Raw genomic sequence first — 25,238 nt, forward strand, 5'->3', positions numbered from 1 at the left:
TTAAATATACCAACTCCAAGATCGTGCTACAGTGGAAAATGTTAATTTTATAACCTCAGTGTATGGTGATTGTGATACAGTGAGGTTAGGAAATTAACTTTTTTCCACTGTAGTGTGATCTTGGAGTTGGTATATTTAATTTACAGGTGGGTGTGGGGTGCAGAACCCCCCACATGGGGGGGTGCAGGTGGACAGAAATGTAGTAGAAAGTGTGTTTGTTAGTTAGGTGTTGTTATAGGTGGAGAGGATGTTATTTACATATGCATTGTAGTTTTCAATGTTCTCAGTTTTCAATGTTTTGGGTTTTCAGTGTTTTGGGATTTAGATGTTTTGGTCTCAATGTTATGAAATTCGATATTATGAAATTTTAATGTTTTGAAGTAGATCTTCCCACACATACCCAGTTCCCAGAGGCCACAGATATTGGACAGTCAGAGGATGGGGACACTGGTCATAGCTAGAGAGCTGGTGAGGTCCCACACAGGCAGATTGACAGGGGTGCTTGTAGGAGGCTTGCTGTCTGTCCACCACCTGTTGCAGGTGTCAAATCATGGGTCACGCGGTGCATGTTTTGGGCCATCATGGAGGCACAGGCATGTTCTGAATGGAACACCAAACGTATCCTTAGGGTTATGGATGCAGCACAGTCTGACATCCATGACTGTCTCCAACACATTGGGGACACCCAGAATCAGTTTACTGATGCAGTTTACAAAAGGTGGGCTGAAACAGTGTCTGTCTTGGACTGCACATTGTCTATGCTGGAACGTGTGTTTGGAGGTGAGCATTAGACTCATGGATGTAGTTCAGCAATGCCATCTGCTGAGAGTCCAGGTGGCCATGTGCAATCATGCTCCTGTAGTGGCAGTACATCCAGTGCTACAAAGCGGAGTGGGCTATCCACACCATGATATGGCAGGCCATGGGATCATGGTCCTGGGTGTTCCCATGAAGGATACAGTCCCAGCAGATAGCAGTCACCATCAGGTACTAGCACCGCTTCTTATCTTGGGCATGGAGGTACAAGTGCAACTTCTGGCAGAGCCAGTTCCCATGTTCAGGGCCAGAGATGGTGAAATGTCAACTCTACCATGTACAGTCCAAAGCTGTCCAACATACACACATGTAGGACTAGCACTGAGCTTGACTGTGTATACACATGCACTCAACCACCACTGTCAAATGCAGGTCACATACAATACACACGGCACCTTACCATGGTCCATCTTACCTGCTTCCCTTCCTGACTCACACACATGCTGTCAACTGTTTGGGTCAGTCTAGGCCTCTTGCACCCCCACACAACACCCTGTGTAAGTGATAATACCTGTGCCACATCCCTGTCATCCTTGCCATTGATGCAGGGAAATGAAGCTATGTGTCTGACACACAGGGTGACTATATTAGTTAACATGTACTTCTGAAATGCAGTGTTGTTTTGCCATGCCAGTTGAAGTGGTTACTGACAGATACTGTATGATGGCATTTGTCATGGGTATGCCACATGCTTTCATACTTTTTTGTACCTTATGCTAGATGATGTGGAATGTCTGAATAGTTACACAATGACAGGTGTGTCATGGAACTGTTTATGTTTATGTTTCAGGAGTCTTGTCTATTGGGATAACCTACGGATACACAGAGGCAATAAGGCAGCACAGGATGGCATGTCAGCACAGCAGGAATATGTCTTCAGCAAGGTACAGCACTATAAGTGCATGGCTCCATAGGTTCATATGTGTATAACAAGCTAACAAGAAATGGCGGCATTCAGCATACTCATGCAGCCCTAATCTGTAAAAATGTCTGCTACCCTTGATAGGTGTCGCCAGGTATTTGGGAACTAACACATTTACAAGCTGTGGTGATGGAGATGACGCATCTACAGATATCCTGTATCCAGTACAGATAGTTGCCCAACACCAGTTATGATTGTCGTGTTCTGCATCCCATTGTATAACTTCCACATAATGTGTGTCACTGTCACAGCAGATGTGTGCTTCACATGCATGGGGGCTTGTTTCATGTAGGGTGTACTATCTGTGTTACATACCTGTCTCTCCAGCATGTACTATGTATACCACAGTGATGGTGTAGGCATGTAGAATAGATGAGACATGGTAGTCCTCCAAAGGCTTTAGGAGACAAAATACACATGTACAGTCATGACACTGACTCAATAGGACATGTTATCTACACTGTGTATTACTGTAACATGTAACCTGTGTGGCTGCTACAGTTGTACGATATGCCCGTGTAGTGACATAAGGGTGTCATTTCACACAATAATAGGTGTGAAGACTGCCACATTCAGTATAGCAGTAACAGTCTGGGAATTACCTGTCAGTATAGGCTGTACAACAGTGAATGTATCCCCACATCTTACTGACCAGTAAATGTCAAAGGCTACCTTACTCTCTGTGTCCATAACTCCATGTGTCATGGCTCAACTGTGTGATGTATGCAGACACTACAGTATTTTACAGGGGTGGATGATTTCCCACAGGATAGTATTGTGCAGTCATTGGCATTTAGTCTTTGTCAGTGGCTCAAAGTACAACTGACTGTGTCTTAGTCCATCCTGGATAGCTGCTGGTTCTGTGTGGGATTCTGTGACAGTTTCTAATATGCAATCACCTGCTAATGTACTCAGTCAGAGGTCACAATCAGTGGTTGTAACTGCAGAGAGGGAATAGATAGATGGGGTATGCCAATAATAGAGGATGGTGAACCAGATTGGTGACTGGCACCATTACAGCGCAGGTCTCCCAATCCTATCTTCCCAGAGTATGACTGTCAGACACTTGCCTATCAACCAGCTGAGATAACACTCTGTACATGACTTACACAGTTTCCAGTAAGGCCCATTGGCCTAATGTTGTCATACACCTTGTCAGCCCATGGTTGGTGGAGTGAGACATATGCCCAACATCCACTGTGTAGTGTAACAGTCAACGGGCTCCACCAGTTACAGTCGGTAGGCATGATCTGGCCTTGAGCAAAAGTAACAGTGTTTGGTCCAGTGTCAGTAGGTGTACAATGGTGTTAGTGCTTGTATCTATGCTAACTCCTATCATGGCATTTCAGGTGACATGACTCAGAGATTTGGGGACACTGCTTGGCACTACATGCTAGTCGTGCTCTGTGAAAATAAGTATTGCAGTTACTTCCAGTATGTTGCAATAAGAGAGTCATGCAAGGTGTCTGTACAGAGCACAGACAAACATGTTATGGAAGTATAATATGTACACACTGTGTTGCTAAGTCATGCTGTGGCTCATTTGCCCAAATGATAGCCCAGGTCCTTACTTACAATGCCTTGCAGCAGTGAGTGCCATCCAGACATGGGAACCAATGTATTGCATCATGTGTTTACCAATATGGGTGACCAGTACAGCCCCCCCCATGTGAGGTCCTCCCTGGTGGGAACTGGCCACAGATCAGTCAACTTAGAACTACCAGCACCTACTCCCCCTCGCAGACAATACAGACATATATGTCAAGAAAACCATTTATTACCTGCTGTGGTATGGTTGACATAGCGTGACTGCACTTCCCACTTCAGATGGGACAGGCAAGTATGCATAGCTCTACACCCATGCATTCCATCAGCAGCATTACAATGGCATGAACTTGGCTATACATGCAAGGAGGGACACAGGCTCATCATGGCTCAGCAAACCTGATTGGTGGACAAATGCCATTAGCAGGCTGTACAATAACAGGAGGACAATGCTGTGTGACAGTTGGGGTGAGGGTGCCCCCCTAACATGGAGGCACTACCTCCTCAGCTAAAAGAAGCAAATATTATTGTTGTGATGTGTAGACACAGTAAGTGACAAAATTAGCCACCCACACAAAGCAGGACCACAATGCAGTGTAGTTACATGTGTGACCTAAAAGGACAGGCCCAGATTGTTGGTGACCTCATACATCTTGATGCCATATATGATGGGTCTGAACTCTTACCTAACCTGTAAACCCACACTGTCTGCGTCAACTACATTCCCTTGTCCCCACCACATGTGACACATGACATTCCAACAACCTGTCCCATAACTTCCATATTTACAGAGCAGTTCGTAAATGGCCTCTCATTGGAATATACACAACATCTATTGCACATGCTAAAATTCCAAGTTGCATCCCACAAGTGACCTGACAAGGATTACTAACACCATTGGGAAACCCTTGCAATCATACTGACACCACTGGCTGCACACTAGCTAAGTGGGCAATGGGAACTGTTATACCCTTGCACAGAGGTGGTGCATCCACTGACCAACATAGCTATAAACCTCTTTATCTAAGTATCCATTTATGTATGCCCATAGGGGCAATCATCATGGAGTTGATCAGCACACATACATGTGATCTACACACAGTTGATTGTACATGGTTTGGATGTGCGACAGGAGAGCATGACTGTTACGCATGGTGGACATTTCTGAGGCAGTCACCAAGGACCTGGGTGAAGGTACATCAGGGTATACAACCCCCTAGACTGAGCCAAGCCATCTGACCACATCTCTCACTCAGGCACCATTTACAAAGCACCCACTTAGGCATCCACAATACTGTCATTGTAGGGGTCACTAAGTGGCCTATTGATGGTACACACACGCAACATAGGGGAATACACCTCCAATAGCTGATCTGTAAGCAGCATTACTTAACAGGGTGCAGTCCTGGGTTCTCTGCTGCTTGGAATCCATTTAATCACAATACATGCAACTACTGAATGACTGTGGCTAACAGTGTTGGCTGATGCCTACAAATTGTGAGCACTCATAAAGTCTCTGTAGTATGTCACTATCCTGCAAGAGTGTATTGTGAACACATGCCTGTTGACATACTAATGGCCATAAACTCCATGCAGATATATATGTAGTATCATTTCCATCAGTTAGACCTATGTATCTGGTAAGTAGCACATCAGTCGCAACATGTGATGTACATACTGAGAGGTGAAAGAAGTGGGCACACAGACCTGGTCACACAGGTTTACACCTAATATGCCTCAGATTACCATGTCTCTGTAGTGGTATGGCAGTAATCATATAGCATAGCTGAGGCCACAGTCACCTGCAAGTGACATACTCATAACCTCCAAGTATTCTTCCCTCAGCATGCCAATATCTGAGTGCAATGGCCATTTTTTTGATGTACCTATCCAAGCAGTGCTGGCAATTGCACACAACAGTATGGTCCCTCACAAGGACACTTTACGGCTCTAGTATGTGTTCAATGGGGATTGTCTAAGAGACAATGCATAGCACATTCACTGACAACCTAGGGCCCTAGGGACTGACACCTTACTCCTACTCACATACATATAAGTAAAATTGTTGATGCCAGACAACCCACTCAACCTGTACTAATCCATGTATTGGCTGTGTACTGCTTTCATCACACAGAGTCAGCCCTGAACTACAGCCCTATAAACTGCTCCATTCGCAAGGTAAGTCTCTAACCTACACACTACTTGTAAGGATTACTATAATATGGTATCCTATGTATGGATCCTCTACATTTATGCAAGGAAATATAGTGGGCTATGTGGACAGAAGTAATATCTACATGGGACTACAGATACCCATTCCAATATTATGTGTTCCCTAATAATCATCAGCAATGATATATCAACAGACCAGTAAATCTTAGGGCTGTAACATAGAACTCAATCACACATTGTATGCCACACGTAATGCAGGAATAACAATGTACATATTTATGCTGTTGATTGTGTGATGAATGACTCGACTCTGTCTGTCAGCCTGCGTGGCTCAGTAAACAAGGGAAGTTAGCATAGGTGATGGTGTTGATGCTTCTAATCTGGAAGTAGGCACATATTTTGCATATGCGGTATTATTATATTGGTGATTTCACAGACAGACTGTGTGTGGTGTAATATTATGAACCTCTGTCACATATTAAGTACAGCAGACAGGTGGGGAATGCCATGCACATTTTGAGTGACATGCAGAACTTCAGAAACAGGAACAGATGTCAATGTCTGTAACATAACTCTCAACCTCTTAGGGCAAGAAATCTGTTCAAAGCCTGACAAAATGGTGGGACAAAGGACCACAAATTGGGGCATATGCTAAATATTGCTCTCATAAACTTAAACAGTTGCTAAAATAACAGTGTTTTTTTTCAACAGACATTTTTCTGAAGGATTTGAAGTCAGACACTCAAATCTATGTCACTATTTAGTGACTTCAGTTTTAAGTTCATCCAAATAATTTGCCAGAAAACCACAAATTTTATGAGTAACAGACTAAAACTATGAGGCAAAACTCTGGACATTCTATGACACTCTGGACGGTTGAAAGGTATAGTCTGTAATACACAAAATCCCGGACTGGAGTACAGGTAGGTGTGGCCTGGAGTCACTTTACAAGTACTGATAGTCACACTAGGCATGCCCAAACACTTAGCTAATGAGTGCAATTCTGTTGCACTGTCATAAGACTGACCTGTTATGTATAGATATGTCTATGCATACAGACATATAGTTATACATATCTGTCTGTCACTATCTCTCTCTCTCTCTCTCTCTCTCTCACATACATAGTATATCTATCATTATGTATTGTCAAATAGATATATACTGACATATTTTTCTATATATATCTCAATGATACATAGACTCTCCCCATATATCTACATAAGACATATACATATACATACACAGAGCTACATTTATATATACATCCCTGTTAATTACATAAATATGTGTGTGGATGTCTGTATTGTCCTACATACCCTAATAATGGTGAGTAAATCTGCACTATTACACATCCATACTGTTGCTCAAAGGATCCAAACTAAGGATGCAACAGTACATAATCCAATTACCTACTGACCCCTATGCCAGCTGGATGTCACCATGTAGACAGACACAGGTAAGCAGGTGGTGTAATGAATAATGTTGTCAATGCACACATGGAAAGGGCACATTGTTCCTGCCCACAGGTTTGCCTATCTAACAGCAAGCAGCCACATATGGCCATACTGGTAAATGTATACAGATAGCTAGGATAATAGTAGTTATCCCACTGCTTGAATACCAGATGGAGATAACAGTATGAAGCAATATCACTCTGCAGACCACAGATGCTGTTCAACACAAGCCTAGTTTGTGTAATGCACAAGTACTGTGCCTGCAATCACATATACAGCAGACTCTACCCGTGGTACGTGCAATAAGTACTGTGATCTATAGTGAATAAGACTAGATAGGTAGGGGTTCTACTCTTTCTCCAGGCTACTGTGTGTGTGTGTGTGTGTGCGTGTGTGTATGTGTTTGTGTGTGTGTGTGTGTGTGTGTGTGTGTGTGTGTGTGTGTGTGTGTGTGTGTGTGTGTGTGTGTGTGTGTGTGTGTATTCCTCAGAAGAACAACTGCCATGCCTTCATGGGCTATCCACGTGCAATAGCTATGCACTTTGTGGCCCTATAACTTGCTGATGGCTTCCACACTGTCCTCTTCTACAAGGCCTGATGATGTCACCCACCTTAAGACTACCAGCTGGCAATGTAGTATCCAGACTTAAGCCTTGCTATGTGTGGTAAATACTGTGATCCATAGTGTATAAGACTAGATAAGTAGGGGTTCAAATCTCACTCTAGGCTACTTGGTGCATGTGTGTGTGTCCTGATGGGATAAATATGATCATCTAAGTAGAACAGAAATAGGTAGGGTTTTGCAGTATTTTATTTGTAGCATGTGATGTTGCCCCCCAAAGGACTGCCACAACAAGCACTACTGATGTCATCAAGCATAATATGTGCTGAACTGATACTACTAGCAGACATGAGGTGTATTGCATGCATCAAGTACTGTGATCTGTAGTGTGCAGCATTACATAGGTAAGTGTTCTCATCTACATATAGCCAACATGCACTACATGTGTGCTTTGCCATAGCCAGTATGCAGTGATTGGAAGTGGTGCTAGCCTCAGTGTAGCCATGTTAGTGCATTTTTTCATCATGTTATGGAACAATAGGGCATTTGTACTCCACTGGCATAATGGCCATACAGCCCTCACAATCATAGACATTGTTATACCTGTAGGTACAGGATCAGCACATATTGCCACAGTCCAAGATGGACACATGCAAATGCCCTGTGTTGAGATAATGGTCAACCAGCCAATCATACAGATGGCATGTGGTGAGGTGCACTGAGATCTTCTGTGTGGCATTAGGCAGGGTCCTGTTCAAGGGTGTGTTTAAGTCTTCTAGACAAATTTGTCCCACAACCATGTAGTACCAATGTCACATATGAGGTTAATGGCCTTACACAGGGTTATCCATTTACTAAGTCTCCTACAGATAGGCAGAATATGCAGTCAAGCAGGGTCACACATTGCCTCATATGCAAGGCACAGATCACCTCTGAGTAGTCTATATGCCGCAGGTGACAATAACACTCATTGCAGGCTATCCCCATTGAACACCTACTGAATATGTGAAGTGATCTTGTGAGGGATCATACTGTTGTGTGCAATTGCCAGTACTGCTTGGAAAGGTACATCAACAAATAACAATTGCATTCAGATATTGGCATGCTGAGGGAAGAGTACTTGGAACTTATATCACTTACCACTGTAGAGACATGGTGATCTAACACACATTAGATGTAAACCTGTGTGGCCAGGTCTGTGCACCCAGTTTGGTCACCCCTGAGTATGTACATCACATGTTGTGAATGATGTGCTACTTACCAGGTACATAGTTCTAACTGATGGAACTGATACTAGATATATATATATATATATATATATATATATATATATATATATTTGCAAGGAGTTTATGGCCATTACTATGTCAACACGCATGTGTTTGCAATACCCTCTAGCAGGATAGTGACATACCACAGAGACTTTATGAGTGCTCACAATTTGGGCATCAGCCAACATTGTAAGTCACAGTCAGTCAGTAGTTGCATGTATTGTGGTTGAATGGATTCTAAACAGTAGAGGACCCAGGACTGCACCCTGTTAGCACTGCTGTTGACATATCAGCTATTGAACACAGATGTTCCTATGTTGTGCATATGTGTCAGCAATGGGCACTTAGTAACCCCTACAATGACAGTATCATGGATGCCTAAGTGGGTGCTTTGTAAATGTTGCCTGAGTGGGAGATATAGTCATATGGCTTGGCTGAGTTTAGTGGGCTGTATACCCTGATGTACCCTCACCCAGGTCCATGGTGACTGCCTTGGAAATGTCCACCATGTGTAACAGTCATGCCCTCCTGTCACACATCCAGACTGTGTACAGTCAACTGTTTGTAGAACACATATATGTGTGCTGGTCAGCTCCATGATGATTGCCCCTATGGTCATACAGATATGGATACTTAGATGAAGACATGCACAGTTATGTTGGTCAGTGGATGCACCACCTCTGTGCAAGGGTATAACAGTTGCCATTGTCCACTGAGCTGGTGTGCAGCCAGTAGTGTTGGTATGATTGCAAGGGTGTCCCAATGGTGTTAGTAATCCTTGTCAGATCACATGTGGGATGTAACCTGGAATGTTAGCATGTGCAATAGATGCTGCGCATCTCCCAGTGAAAGGTCAGTTATGAACTACTCTGTAAATGTGGAAGTTATGGGCTTAGGTTGTAGGAATGTTGTGTGTCACATATGGTGGGGACAAGGGAGTGTAGTTGATGAGTACAGACCCATCATGTGTGGCATCATGACATATGAGGTCACCAGCAATCTGGGCCTGTCCTTTGAGGTCGCACATGTAACTACACTGTGCGTTCTGGTTCTGCTTTGCTTGGGTAGCTACTTTTGTCACTTCCCATGTCTACTCAACATCACAACAACACTATCTGTTTTTTTAGGTAGTGCCTCCATGTTATGCGGGCCACCTTCATCCCAACTGTCACACATCACTGTCTGCCTGTTACTGTACAACCTGCTAATGGCAGTTGTCGTCCAGTCAGGTTTGCTGAGCCATGATGAGCATGTGTCCCTCCTGTCATGTATAGCTAAGTTCATGCAGTTGTAATGCTGCTGATATAATGCATGGATATAGAGCTCTGAATGCTTGCCTACCATCTGAAGGGGGAAGTGCAGTTACACTATGTCAACCATCCCACAGGAGGTAATAAATGGCTGTCTTGACATATATGTCTGTATTGTCTGCAAGGGTGAGTATGTGCTGGTAGTTTTAAGGAGACTGATCTGTGTTCAGATCCCACCAGGGAGAACTTCACATTGTGGGGCTGTACTGGTCACCCATATTGGTAAACACATTATACACTATGCTGTTTCCCCATGTGGGGATGTCATGGCACTGCTGCAGGGCAGTGTAGGTAAGGACATGGACCATCCTTTGGGCAAGTGACCCACAGAATGACTAAGCAAAACAGTGTGTACATATTACACTTCCCTAATGTGTTTGTCTGTGCTCTGTATAGACACCTTGCATGACTCTCTTCCTGCAACATGCTGGAAGTAACTGCAACACTTACTTGCATGGAGGACAACTAGCAAGTAGTGCCAAGTGGTGTCCCCAGATTTCTGAGTCATGTCACCTGAAATGCCATGATTGGAGTTAGCATGGATATGAGCACTGACACTGTCATACACCTAGTGACACTGGACTAAACACTGTTATTTTTGCTCAAGGCCAGATCATGCCGAATGACTGTAACTGGCGGAGCCCATTGACTGTTACACTATGCAATGGATGTTGGACATATGTCTCACTCCACCAACCATGGTCGGAGAAGGTGTATGACAATATTAGGCCAGCAGACCTTGCTGGAAACTGTGTATTTCATATACAGAGTGTTATTTCAGCTGGTGGATAGGCAAGTGTCTGACAGTCATAGTCTGGGAAGATAGCATTAGGAGACCTGCACTGCAATGATGCCAGTCATCAGTGGGGTTCACCAACCATCATTATTTGGCATACCCCATCTGCCTATTCCCTCTCTGCAGTCATAGCCACTGTCTGTGACCTCTGACTGAGTACATTAGCAGGTGATTGCATATTGTGAGCTGTCACAAACTCTCACACAGAACCAACAGTTATCCAGGATGGCCTAAGACACAGTCAGTTGCACTTTGAGCCACTGACAAAGACTAACTGCAAACAACTGCACAATACTACCCTATGGAAAATCATTCACCCTTGCAAAATATTCTAGTGACCACACACTGCTCACAGTTGAGCCATTACACATGGTGTTATGGACACAGAGAGTAATGCAGACTTTGACCCTCACTGGTCAGTAAGAGGTGACGATGCATTCACTGGTGTACAACTTACACTGACAGGTTTTGCATATAAATCCCAGACTGTCACTGCTATTCTGAATGTAGCAGTCATCACAGCTATCATTGTGTGCAATAGCACCCTTGCTATGTCACTACACAAGCATATCGTACAACTGTAGCAGCCACACAGATTCAATGGTACACCAATACACAGCATAGATAACATGTCCTATGGAGTCTGTGTCATGATAGTACATGTGTAGTCTGTCTCCTAAATGCTTTGGAAGGGATGTGTATGGCTCCATACAAGGAGGTGTTGGATCCCACTGTGTACCTCCCACATATCTATGACAGGACTAACACATGTCTCACCTGTTCTACATGCCTACGACATCACTGTGGTATACATAGTACATACTGGAGAGATAGGTATGTAACACAGACAGTATGCCATATATGAAGCAGGCTCCAGCACACATCTGCTGTGACACAGCATGTGCAGGTTACAAAATGGGATGCAGAACATGACAGTCATAGTGGGTGTTGGGCAACTGTCTTTACTGGACACAGGATATTTGTAGATGGGTCATCTCCATCACCACAGCTTGTATATGCATGAGTTCCCAAACCCTGGTGACACTTATCAAGGGTAGCAAACCTGTTCACAGATTAGGGATGCAAAAGTACACTGAATGCCACCTCTGTCCATGTTAACCTGTTATACACATATGAACATATGCATCCATGCACTTATAGTGCTGTACCTTGCTGAATACATATTTCTGCTGTGCTGACATGCCATCCTATGCTGCTTTATTGCTACTGTGTATCTATAGGTTATCCCAACAGACTCCTGAAACAGAAGCAGATACCGAATCAGGTTTGTGACACACCTGACCTTGTGTAACTATACAGCCATTACAACATCATACAACGTAAGGTACACAGAAGTATGTGGCGTACTCATGACAAATGCCAGCATACAGTATCTGTCATTAATCACTACAAGTGGCATGGCAAAACAACACTACATTACACAAGCACATATTAACTAGTATAGTCACCCTGTGCATCAGACACATAGCTTCATTTCCTTGCATCGATGGTGAGGATGACAGTGATGTGGTACAGGTATCATCACTTGCAGAGGGTGTTGTGTGGGAGTGCAGGAGGCCAAGGCTGATCCAAGTAGTTGACAGGATGTGTGTCAGTCAGGAAGGGAAGCAGGTGAGATGGACCATGGAAAGGTTCTGTGTGTGTCTGTAGGTGACCTGCATTTCACAGTGGTGTGTGAGTGTGTGCATGTACACAGTTAAGCTCAATGCTAGCTCTACATGTGTATATGTTGGAAAGCTTTGGACCGTACATGGTAGAGTTGACAATTCACCATCTCCAGCCAGAACATGGGAACTGGCTCTGCCAGGAGTTGCTCTGGCATCTCTATGATGGTGACTGCTGTCTGTTGGGACCATGTCCCCTACAGGAACACCTAGGACCATGAGCCCATGGCCTGCCATGTCATGATGTGGACAACATACTCCCCTCTGTAGCACTGGATGTACTGCCACTATGGGAGCATGATTTTGCATAGCCACATGGACTCTCAGCAAATGGGGTTGCTGACCTATGTCCACGAGTTGGACACTCAGCATTCTAGCAAAAACATTGGGTGGTCCAAGACAGACACTGCTCTGCCCACCTTCTGTCCACTGCATCAGTCAAGTGATACAGGGTATCCCCAGTGCAGTGGAGGCAGTCACGGATGTCAGACTGTGCTGCACCCATAACCCTAAGCATACATCTGGTGTTCCATTCAGAATGTGCCTGTACCTCCATGACGGCCCAAAACATGGGCCAAGTGACCCATGATGTGACACCTGCAACAGGTGGTGGATAGACAGCAAGCCTCCTACAAGCACCCCTGTCGATCTGCCTGTATGGGATCTCGCCAGCTCTCTGGTTATGGCCAGTGTCTACACTCACTGGAGCCATATCTGCACACTTTTCTGTTCAATGTCCCCACCCTCTGACTGTCCAATATGTGTAGCCTCCAGGGACTGGGTGTCTGTGGGCATACTGACTGTGTGCAGTGACAGAAGAGGGATGTCTACCTCTGGACCAGATTCAGTCCTCAACACCCCCACCTGTGCCTCACTGTGACCACCATCATCATCAGAGTCTGAAGAGACACTGACATCAGATTGTGTAGGGGACAGAGACCAACCTGCCCCCAGTCACCTGTGATTAGAAAGAAAAAAAAGTGGTACATTAATACCTGCACTATTATGTATGAAAAATCTGCCAATACTCATAATAACAAAGACCCACAACTGGATTAGCGGTCAAACTTTTTTCATCTCCATTTCATCCAAAATAGACTTCCTCAGAACAAAATACACATTCAACTGAAGACCTTTAAAACAATCACTTCAATAAATCAAGTAAAACATGACCAGTAAAAGTTACCTTTTAATTAAGCAATATGACACTATACTTGATAAAACAACACATAAAAATCCAGTACACATATCTTAACAAATGTTTTGAAATAAACGTTTCACTGCCTAGTTTAATGTCTTTTCAACCTTTTGTTTTTTAAAAGGCATTTTAGAGCAAATGCCTAATTTAAACCAGGAGGCTTACCTTTTTTTAACTGTCACTGCCAAAGTGTTTCTATTTGTTCAGCTACACTCCTGCGATTACCCCCTGTAAGATCCTTATGTAACTGTGCCAGAATGGAAAATAAAAACATTCTACTCTGTTTACACAAGACATTATGTTTAAATAGGACATTATTCTGGCCCTTAACTTTAATAGAATATAAATATTCCTTAACAAAACAGTGTCATGCTTACCAGAAGCTGGACCACGTCACCACGGCCTTTGCCAATACCTGACAGACCTCTGAAAAGTTGAGGGTGAGGTAATGTCAGTACTAAAGAAAGTTGCAGCACAACAAGCTAATATATCTCACATTTACAGTAGCTACTTTGTTGCTTGCTGTATTGGTCACATTCTGAGTATGAGAGTACAACTGAGGGAGGTAAAACTCTCCCCCCCAAAGAACAAAGACCTGACACCAATGTAAGAGTATGTACAGCCTGACACACTGACTGCTACAGTACTGCAAAGCTGATCACAGTAAGTCTACCTGCATGCTCCTCTGATGTGGAAACTGTGGCACCCACCTCCACAGTGTATGGTGTAATGGATGCCTGGGAGCTGTCGTATGTGCCTAGGTGCTCCAGGAATTCTTTAGTGGCTGTGAGTGGTTGTTCTGCTGCAGGCCCTCCACCGGTGATGGCATGATCCCTGGCTACATCTGCTCCCCTTCATCATGCAGCATTGATCATGTCATTGCACTGTGTCGAACCTGCTCATATGTCCTGCCCTGATAGCCCATGTACTTCACATCATGGTCAAGGTCTGCTCGCAATGCAGCCTACTGTTCCCTGTTTTGCCTACCCATGGCAGTAAGATGTGATGATGCTGGCTTAGTCCTTCCAGTATAATTTCATTTTTCACATCAGAGAAGGGTGCATGGCATTTAAGACACATGATTCCTGAAAGACAACAAAAGGTGAACACATTACAAGATCACATACATGGAAGTACACTAGGTAGAGATACAGCAAGGACAAAATGGCCAGCACTATCCACTGCTTGCTCACACATGTCATACTCCACAGTGTGCAAACATACTAAGTGTGTGGATAATACTGTGATAGTAACAGTACTCAGGTATTCCCAATACTGCTGTATGATCATACACCCAACACTCGAGTCTACTGTGGTATGTCCCATATGGGCAACCCCCCCCCCCGATAATACGTAATAGGAACAGTGCCACAAAATTAGCAGTCTGTTATTACAACTTCTATAAAGGGACAGTCCAATGAGGCCAGTGTGCCACAATGACCACAGACAATACACACTTGATGTATTGTACATCCTGTGTAGGTGTAAGACAGCAGGAGATCAATGACATGTCATTATCACAGGTCTGCGACAAGCTTACTAGTGTAACCCCTATTCCCCGTGCATCTATTCACCCATTTGTATCCTGGTGTACACAAAATCAGTTAGATACCCGATGGAGTGCAGTACTCCTCTGTTGATATGTGGTGATAATAAAGTTTTCACAAAGGCGTGCTCTGTGTAAGGAAAGTCCCACACAGACTGGTTCCTCATAGCCAGCTGCTTGCCTTTTAAATATGCTTCTCAGCAGCAGGTGATTGCCTCTAAACCAGTCTGTGGGTCTGAAATCCTAATTGCAGCTAACACAGCTGATTTTCACTATCATCAGCAAATGACATGCAACACTGTACAATATATAAGTCCTTCATCTAGATTAGGGCCCCTTTCTGATATGTTGTGCTGGACATTACTTGGGTGAGGAGACTACATTGTCACAGAGGGTAGGTCTGTAGCAGAAACCTTACCACAGAGAAGTGCATGATGCAGGCTGCAGCTGCTGCTGCAGGTAATAGACAGAGGCAGAGAGTGTGAACACTTTGGAGGGCAACAAGCTGTAGGAGTAACTGTGGGAGCTGTGTCAGCCTTATTGTAGAAACAGAGCCAGAGTGAGGCTACCCTTTCCACTACAAATATGGCATGTGTTTATGATAAGTATGTTAGGCAATGGTATCACTAACAGAGTACTAGGCAACATGTTTGGTGCATTCTTGGGTAATATGGGGTATAAATATAAGAATATGTCCACCATTTGGGCAACTGGCAGGCCATGTGTTACAGTCTAGTAGTAATTTCAGCATGTATGAGGGCAGTCCTTGTTACAAACAGGGACTTCCAATGTGTATGTTAACTGTGCAGCTGTGATAATCTGTACAGTGACTTTGGAAGTATTTTGTGGTGCACTCTGATATTAGTGGCCCTCATTTGCAGTACCTGCATTGACATTCTGTGTGATTGCATATTAATGCATGATGTAACACTTTATACAGATATAGTTTTGCTTTAGGGATATGTGAAGTGTGTTCCTGGCTGCAGGCCTGTGATCTCCATCAGTGAAAAGCAGACATGTCATTTGAAATGCATTGTGTGGATAAAGAGTGCATGACTCAGTCATTAATTGCTGCCTTCACAATACAGTAAATTCACTTCTACACACCACTGGATTTGAACCCAGGACAATGTGTGGCAAAATATACTGTTTTTAAGGTGATTAATAGACTGAGCTACTGCTGCAGCAGCTATATTTGCAAGATATATGTGCACACATACAGACTGTGACATACATTTTCTACATGCATCAGTATGTGCATGGCTTTATATGGATATATGTGTGCACCATAGTTCCAGTTGAACATTTATTTTGCCATTAATGCCTTAGCAGATGTCTTTCTACATGTTGCTGCAGAAGGGCACATTTACCTGCTGTCATAGACCTCACTTATATCCATTATTATGTCTTTGGCTTTCTAAAGGTGTACTATTGCACCAGAGACCAAGGAATACTCCCATTTTTAATCTTTTTAATTTTATTACTTTTTAATCACATTTGCACACCACACCACAGTGTGCAGCTCCACTGAAACATGCTTAATGACTGTAACTGACAATTGCTATGTTTTCTTGAAACCACCTGTTTTAATTAAGAGTTTTGTGGCATGGCAGGTTAATGCAGTAGTCTGCAGGTGAGATGGTCTTGGGGTCAAAATATGGGACAGGTTTTTATTTTGAAAGTGTGTATTACAAGTTTAAAAACACATATAGTCAATACAGCTCTATTTAGCTGAGCTTAGCAAAGCTGCAAAATGTGGTGTGCCGCACAGCAATGCAGTAAAAATATACAAAGAAAAGAAAAATGGGGAGATAGGAAAGTGGTGAAATGGGGTGCATGCAGGGGGAAACCATAGTGAAAGGCAGGTAGGAATGTGCAGGAAGCATGCAGGAAAGAACCATAGTTATCCATTTCTTGCACAGCAACAACTGTGCACTTTGAAAGAATTTGTACATAGGTTCATAGGTTCATAGGTAGGTACTAGGCTATCTGCCCAAAGGCATTTATAAGTCTAGCTGGAATATGTTGGCTTTCGCCACCCTCTTAGATTAATTCCCTGTGCCTCTGTCCAGCAGAGCCACTGAAGTGATTACCAGGGTAAACTTTCTATTTCTCATTCAGTCATAAAGGTTTCTCTTGAAGAGTGTTAGTGAGGAGCTCTGCCTAATGTAGATTGGAATCTTGTTCCAGAGCATGGGAAGTCTTTGGAACAGGAATCTATCCCTCCAGCATGTCCTATTTATTGTTGTGGTGACGTTTAGATACCTAGAGTGTGTGGCTCAAGGGGATATGATTTTCTTTAGGTGGAGCATGCCATCAATTCTGGGTTGGACATGGCCTTGTATGTTAGGCAGAGATCACCTCTGAGTAGGCGGTATGCAACTGAGTACAGCTGGAGTTTCTTCAGTTGAGTTGCATACGGCATCTGTTTGAGGCCAGTGATTCTCTTGGTGAGATACTTCTGTGGTCTTTCCAGCTGTTGCAGGTGTTTTGTAAGGTAAATCCCAAATGGGGCGTTGTACTCTATGATGGGTCTTATGGGTGATGCATAGAGAGGCACAATGACCTCTTTTGATCTTGATGCAAACCCTTTTGTGATTAGGCGGGCCACATAGAAGGATTTTCTAACCACAACTTTGAACTTTCAACCCCGAGAGAGAGGGGTAAGGACAACATAACTGCATTGTCAAGCCAAATGGACCAAATTCTGTGTATCCAGTGGACACATGTGCGAAATGGAGAGCTATGTATGGGACAATATTTTTGGGGGGATAGCTGCCTTTTTTTTTAGGTGAAAGTGGAATGTTGCAGAAGGGACATAGGTACATGTGGGGGAGGTAAGTTGGGTAGGTGAGGATGCGTTTGCAGACAGACAAGACAGACAAGACAGCAGACCGTGGTGGTGAGCAGGGTGAACACCTTGGCTAGGGAGGGTGTTGTGGAATCCAAGTCCCATGTGCCTACAGATGGCAGAAGCATGACTCACATTCCCATCCCTGGGACTGTTGGCACTGCTCCTTCACTGTCTCTAGGGTAGCAGTGTTGGAGGCTGAGCACTTAGGTGAGGCTGCCCCACCAGGTTGGCCAGCATGCCCTCAATCCGGTGCAGGTGATGGTCAAACCCATGGTAGAATATCCTCTGCATCAAGACTGGCAGCTCATTCCAGGTGACAATGCCCCCCTCCACCACCTTTCCCAGGGTGCTGTACTACCCATAGCCGCAGGTAGTCCAGGGGCAGCAGAGGGTGTGCCACCAATCTGGGTCCCAGACATGGTGTGACCTGGTGCCACTGCCGGTTGAGGCAAGGTAGACAATTCAGCCAGAACTAGCCTACCTAGACATGCTGTGGTGAATGAGGTATAGAAATAAATTAAGGTTAGTAGTAACCAAGCCATTGTTAGTATTAACAGAATGGAACATAATTTTAATTCATACAAATACATATTAGTGTATAGTATGTGTAACACAGCAGTAAATAACATAACAGTCAGTATGGCATGCCAGTAAAAAGTAAACCATAAGGGCAACAAAATAGCTTACAAAAGTAAGTTAATAGTGAATCATAATAACACATAACAATATTACATCACATTTTGCAAAAATATAGTTAAACAACATATGTTAATATTAACTCATAATAATAAATAATAAATAAATGAAGATAAGGGGTGGGGAGAGAGAGACAAACCATTACTGACAATGCAGACTATATCCCTGAAAACATTGATAATAAATACTCTACAGGCATGTAGCTTCAGTTCTGAGTACAGTAACTACAATTCTCCTATAGCTGATGTAGCACATACATACCTCTCAATCTGTTAGCATGGGTCAGTACTGGCCAAGCACTAACAAATGCAGGTATACAACAGAACACTTTCCCATAATGTGGACTTTTATATCTACCAAGGTGTTCTGTAAGCAGATTTGCTAATACATTGCATTCCAGGTAATCCTTTTTCTGGTAATCCTGTGACAGATGGATTATACAGTTTTAATTACATTACATGAAATTATGACACTGGAGAGGCATGTTTGTCTAGAGTACATAAACTAGACATCCGTCATGACTTAGTTGGCAGGCATGAGAATATAACCCAATAGCTGTAACTGCAGGGGACATCTGCATAAAATGTAACTTTATTGGTATTGCTGATAACTACCTGTGAAGTATTAACACATCATATCTGCTAATAACACGGGCTACCTCAACCACATACCATATACCATTTGTTCCTGGAGTGGGAGAAAAAGACAGCATTATGTGACTGAATTCATTTTGCATTCCAGAACTATTACAGTGCTATACTTGACTGCAGTGACAGTAGAACACACATGCATGCATATGACTTTATACTGCATTTATTAAAACAGATTTTTGTAGGAATTAACAATGCTGCTTAACACTTTATTGGTATTTCTTATTAATGTCTGTGAAGTATACACCATATCTGCCCATAGAGTGGGCTACCTCACCCATATACCTTTATTACCTAGATTAGGAGGAACAGAGAGCATTATGTGACCAATATTGGCCTGGAGACAGCCTTGGACCATACTGTGAGTTAAATAATACAGCTTGCAGGCCATTAGTTTTGCATTCTATGCTTATTACAGTGTTACACTTGACTGCAGCAACCTTACCACTGACAAGTAATGCATACAGCTCTCCTGCAATGTTTATGACAACGCAATCCTGCTTTACACCATTTTGCTTAGTTATTGGTATTGTTTATTGTTTATTGCAATACATTTGTTATTGTTCATTTATTGCACTACAGCACTAGTTGCCCATCTATTGCACTACAGTTCTACTTGCCCATTTACTGCATTACAGTTTTTATGGTATATACTTTATTGCAGTAAATGCTTTACTCTTTCTTGCTTATTGCACTGCAGTTAGCATAATAAATCCATACGTACCACACTCACGGTACAATCTGGCCAGGCGCCCTGCATGGGACTCAAGATTGCAAGCCCTCTCAGCTGCAGCTGTTGAGAGAGAAGCACACTATTATGCATACCAATTTTTTTAGACATTCTGCTTGCATATTGGTAAAACAGAGGAAAACATCCTTACATATTTGTGGAGCATTCCCAGCTCTGGCTTCTTGGACCCAGGTGTCCAATGTTACCCTCTTTCTCCTCTTCAGGTCATCATAATGGTGACAACACTGCTCACCTGTGAGGGGATACCAATAACACTGCTGAGTTCCCTGGCCAGCTGGTCCCAGGCTTCCATCTTACAATCCGTGCACTAGAAACTGCCCTGCAGCAACCTAGGTTCATAATTTTTTACCAAGAGTCCAATAAAGACCCTGAACTCTTGAACACCCCATCTTTGCACCCAGAAGCATGCACCTTCACCAACACTGCCTATCATATCACCAGTTGATCATAAACCAAAGACTGTTGCAGAATTCCTGCCTATTGCGCCTAATGTAGACTGTTTTCCCTGCTTTACACGTCATTGAGCAACATTCAGAAAAGCACTGTGTCACTTAGCAGCACACAAATCAACTCAGTGCAGCTAAGCAGTGAGAAAACTCGCACAACTGAGGTTTAGCTCAACTTAGCATGGCGCAAACAGCAGTAGCTGTTAGCATGTTTAAGCAGTGCTCAGCCTAGCACAGCAGTGCCATTTTTCACACATTTGTTTTTAAAATTAAACATATATACTAAATTAAATTATAGACATCTTACTACTGCCATGGACATGATCCCAGGACCTACTAAACATTAGGCTGTATCTCTACCCATTTAGCTACTTGAATATTATGAAAACTAGTATACCTTCACATGTACTACTGCGCTACCTATTAGCATTGATAATAACCATGGTGCACTGCATAAACATGTTGAAATAGACCCAGACATAAATAATTAATTACATCCGGTTTCTATTTTTAGATGTCTAGTAACTGTCGACTATGTATGTATGAGGGTCGCTCGGCTCTGCGGCTCTCCATGCCATGCAATCAGCAATTTAAAAAAAAAACAGAAAAAGTATAGCAATATTTAAAATAACAAAAAATGCATCATTATAATAATTAATGACATCTGGTTTCTATTTTTAGATGTCTGGGAGGTGTCAGCTGTTTATATGTGAGCACAGTTTGGCATTGCTGCTCTCTGTGTCGCACAGCACAAGCATACAAAAAATGGGAAAAAAATCCCCTTAAAATAAAATATTACACATTTGAACCAATTCAGCAGTAGCAGGGAGCAGTGCAGGCCATCCACAACCATGGGTAGCCTCTACTCTTCTCCCAACACTGATTCAATAAACCTGTTCTTATGCTCTCCCTCGGCAGCATGCCATCATTAATATGCATGGCACATTGCTGAGGGGAAATTGTGGCCATGTACAGGGATACATTCTGTGTAGGCTCTACACGGTGCCTACATGGAGTTTATTAAATCCTGGGGTAGGTGTTTCAGCTATAGGGCAGTTCTAAATGCCCATGACTTTTTTCTTTTTAAGTCTGTTATGGACAGGTTCAGGCCAATAAAACCACACCCTAATAGCTATGGACATGCATGTTTCAGCCTTCTTATGGCCTTGCCAGCACAGCATAACTGAACTGTTTGGCTAACCGTTAGAAACAAAGGTTTGTCGTACCCAGCTGATGTCCATAACCATTAGAGTGTCTGCAAAATATCCCAATGAACAAACTAAAACAATGACAACCCTGTGTGTCTAAAGATACTCCTTGATGGCTAGACAACCAAGGCACTAGAGTTTTATGTGTATTCTTCTTTGATTTGTATTAAACTTGGAACAGCAGCCTTTTTGTAGTTTCATTTTAGTTATCATTTGCAAATCTAAAAAAAAATGATGCAAAATAATAAAAATTGCTTTGGAGATGCCATCTACCTTGCTTGTGCTAATAAATTATGCACACATTCTCTACTTGCCTTCAGGAAGACCTCTAGGAAATGTGTTTTTAAATAAACTGAGAGATTGTCACTCAATGTATACCAAAGGAATACCATCAAGGTCTAAAGAAGTAATCACTCCCTTATGCTCAGGATTGATCAGGCCAGTTTTTAAGTACAATGTCCCCTTTGGGATGTATCTCATGAAACATAATAAACAATTGGAAAGTACCTAATGTTCCTAATCAAAAATATCACAGGCCTAAAATCCCTGAGCTACCCGATAGGCTGAAAGCTATATCCCTTTATTCAGTGACTTACAGACTTTTGAGGAGAGATCTCTGTCTCGCGTATAGTGCCATTAGAGCCTCAACTGTACTGGACCTCCTGTTCATCTGAAAATCTAGCCTCTCCACCAATATTAGATCCAATGATCTAAATCATCACCATAAGGTAAATAAAACATGATGGAAAGATAGTTTTATAACCCAGCATCTCCCAAATCTCTGGAATAAACTTTTCATGCATGTTAATCAATGTGACTACTGTCTACCTTTACACATAAACTAAGATTGGTGAATCTATGAATGTTCATATAACTGTGACTTTACTTGAATGTGTTACTAGCTTTTACCTCTGCTTATTTAGTAATATTAGTATCTCCATATGTTTTCTATTTACAGTAGCAACTATACTTACTTTCAAGTAATTTCTGTTATATTTAATTTTGGTTTGTATAATTATATAATCATTTTCAGATATATGGAATTTGTAGTAACTTATGCGGACATTGTATCTGTGAATTCATATTGCTTCCTATTGTAATATTATGCAAGTTATTCTTAGTGAACCTTATTCTATGGCATCCTATTTTGTCTGTGTTCATTCGGAAATGTAATAGTTTGTCATAATTTTTATTATAAGAGTTTTATTCCAGGTGACTGAAAAATGGTCTGGCCAGTTGAGTATTCCATTTTAACAAACAAAAATAAATAAAACACATTTAAATTCAAAAACAAACACTTATTTCCTACACAGTTTCAGATACATTGAAATTGTTTTGTTTCATATTTTAAAACACTAATTAATACTTTGCATAATACAGTTATATATTGTACCATCCACAAATATGTCAGCTGCCAGCTGAATTCCTTTTAAAAACTACTTTCATAAATCAATTTAATAGCTTTGGTTCATGTCATTGCTTATTGTATGTTAGGTCAAATATGTTATTGCCATTTATTAAGCAGAAATTTATAGCAGTTTATCAGCTGTCTAAGTATAAAATAAATTAAGAGAGAAAATGCATGTTATGAGAAATGACTGTTGGTACAGTTACTGATGACATACTTTGCTATTGATTTATATAGCATAATAACTTTGGCATGTGTATGTTAATGTTTCATTTTGCCAAAAGCTTGTATCATTAAACAATGAATTCATATGGAAATTCAAAATCTGGAAATGTAAAATAACAGCAATTACAGCGGACATTTTCTCAGCAGTAAAGGAAATGTTACAAAGGCAGAAAGGAATGCAAACTGGATTCTAAAAGAGTACGGGAAAGTAGAAAAAATGGGGTCTATATTAAATCAGCAAATGCTTAAAAAAGCGAACACTGATTTATTGACCCCCATGTAAACGAAAGCTTACAATCCCAAACATTCAGAACAGCGATTTTTTTCCCTGAGAAAAAAATTGCTGTTCCACAAAAAATAAATAAATAAATAAAAACGTCAAAACATTATATAAGGTGGGGGGCTTCCTCCCCCCCACACCCCCCTACTTAAATATACCAACTCCGAGATCGCACTACATTGACAAAAATGGCAAAGTAACGGAGGCGGCCAAGCGATTTATTTCCCAGGGAAAGAAATCGCTTATATGCCATTTCGCTATTTTGCGGTTTCGTGCTTTCAAGTTCGATCAAGATGCATTCAAAGTATTGTGTCTTCAATTATATAATAGGAACCTGAAAAAATGAGTACAGGTATGCTATGAAAGGGGCTATCAGGTTTGTAATTGGAAGCAGAAGAGAAACCCAGTAATGGAAATCTAATGTTGCAGCAAAACATTTCACAGAAATGTAGGAGAAAAAAAAGAAAAAAGAGGCCTAGTTTGACTTAACAGAAGTTGATTACAAGAGACACAAAGAAGCAAGGGGTCAGGCCGAAGATTCAATTACTATTTCACTTTAGAGTGCAGAACAGAAAGAAGTCACACAATGATGGAAGGTGATTGCCAGACCTGTAGTGTGGTATAAATAAAAAAGGCGATGACAATGAAGTCAAAGAGCAAAGATAACTACAAACAACACAGCATTAGAGAAGGTAGGTTGTTTTAAACAAATCTAATTCATTATTATGACAGGGGAACACATCAGAAGCAAAGCAAAGTGTCAAACCCTAGATGGTCATGATAAACTTCAGTAAAACCTTCATGTTAGTGACATGGAGAAGAATGAGAAGAAAATGATGAAGGGGATTGACTTAGGCAGAGATTATATCTGCAAAATGGGTGATGAAATGATTTAGCAGCAGAGTTCATAAGAAATGATAGAAATGATTTGCAGTTGTAGAGTTAACAAGTGGGGAGCTCCAGGACTGCACACTTGACCTACTGCTGTTAGATATATTTAAATCTTAAGAGCTGAAGGAAGCTAACTTGTTTGCAGACAGCAAGACTGAGGTGGTGGTGACAGGTAATGTTTTAGTCTCCTAGAAGATCTAGACAGTGTAGTAGGTGGGACAGACAAGTGGTAGCTGAATTCAGTAAAAATCAAGTGGGAAGTATTACAATCCTCATTCTTTAAAGTCAAAGAAGCTACGGACTTGAGGGTCATCATCACACTTTTGCTAAACTCCTTGGCATGATGGGAAATGGACATGCAACAAGGATGCTAGAAAGCAGTGCAAGGAATACAGCTGTGGAGGTGCAAAAGCTGTAGTATTCATCTATTTGCTCCATGGAATGGAGCCTTGAATGTACCTATGGTGACCTTGGTGCAGCTAACAAATCTGAGCACCAGAGAAACCAGGCAGGGAGACGGAAGTGACTGGCCAATCTCAGCTCATCAGTCCT

This window comes from Protopterus annectens, chromosome 1.part2, assembly GCF_019279795.1.
Source record: "Protopterus annectens isolate FY-2018-M chromosome 1.part2, PAN1.0, whole genome shotgun sequence".
Classification (NCBI taxonomy): Eukaryota; Metazoa; Chordata; order Ceratodontiformes; family Protopteridae; genus Protopterus; species Protopterus annectens.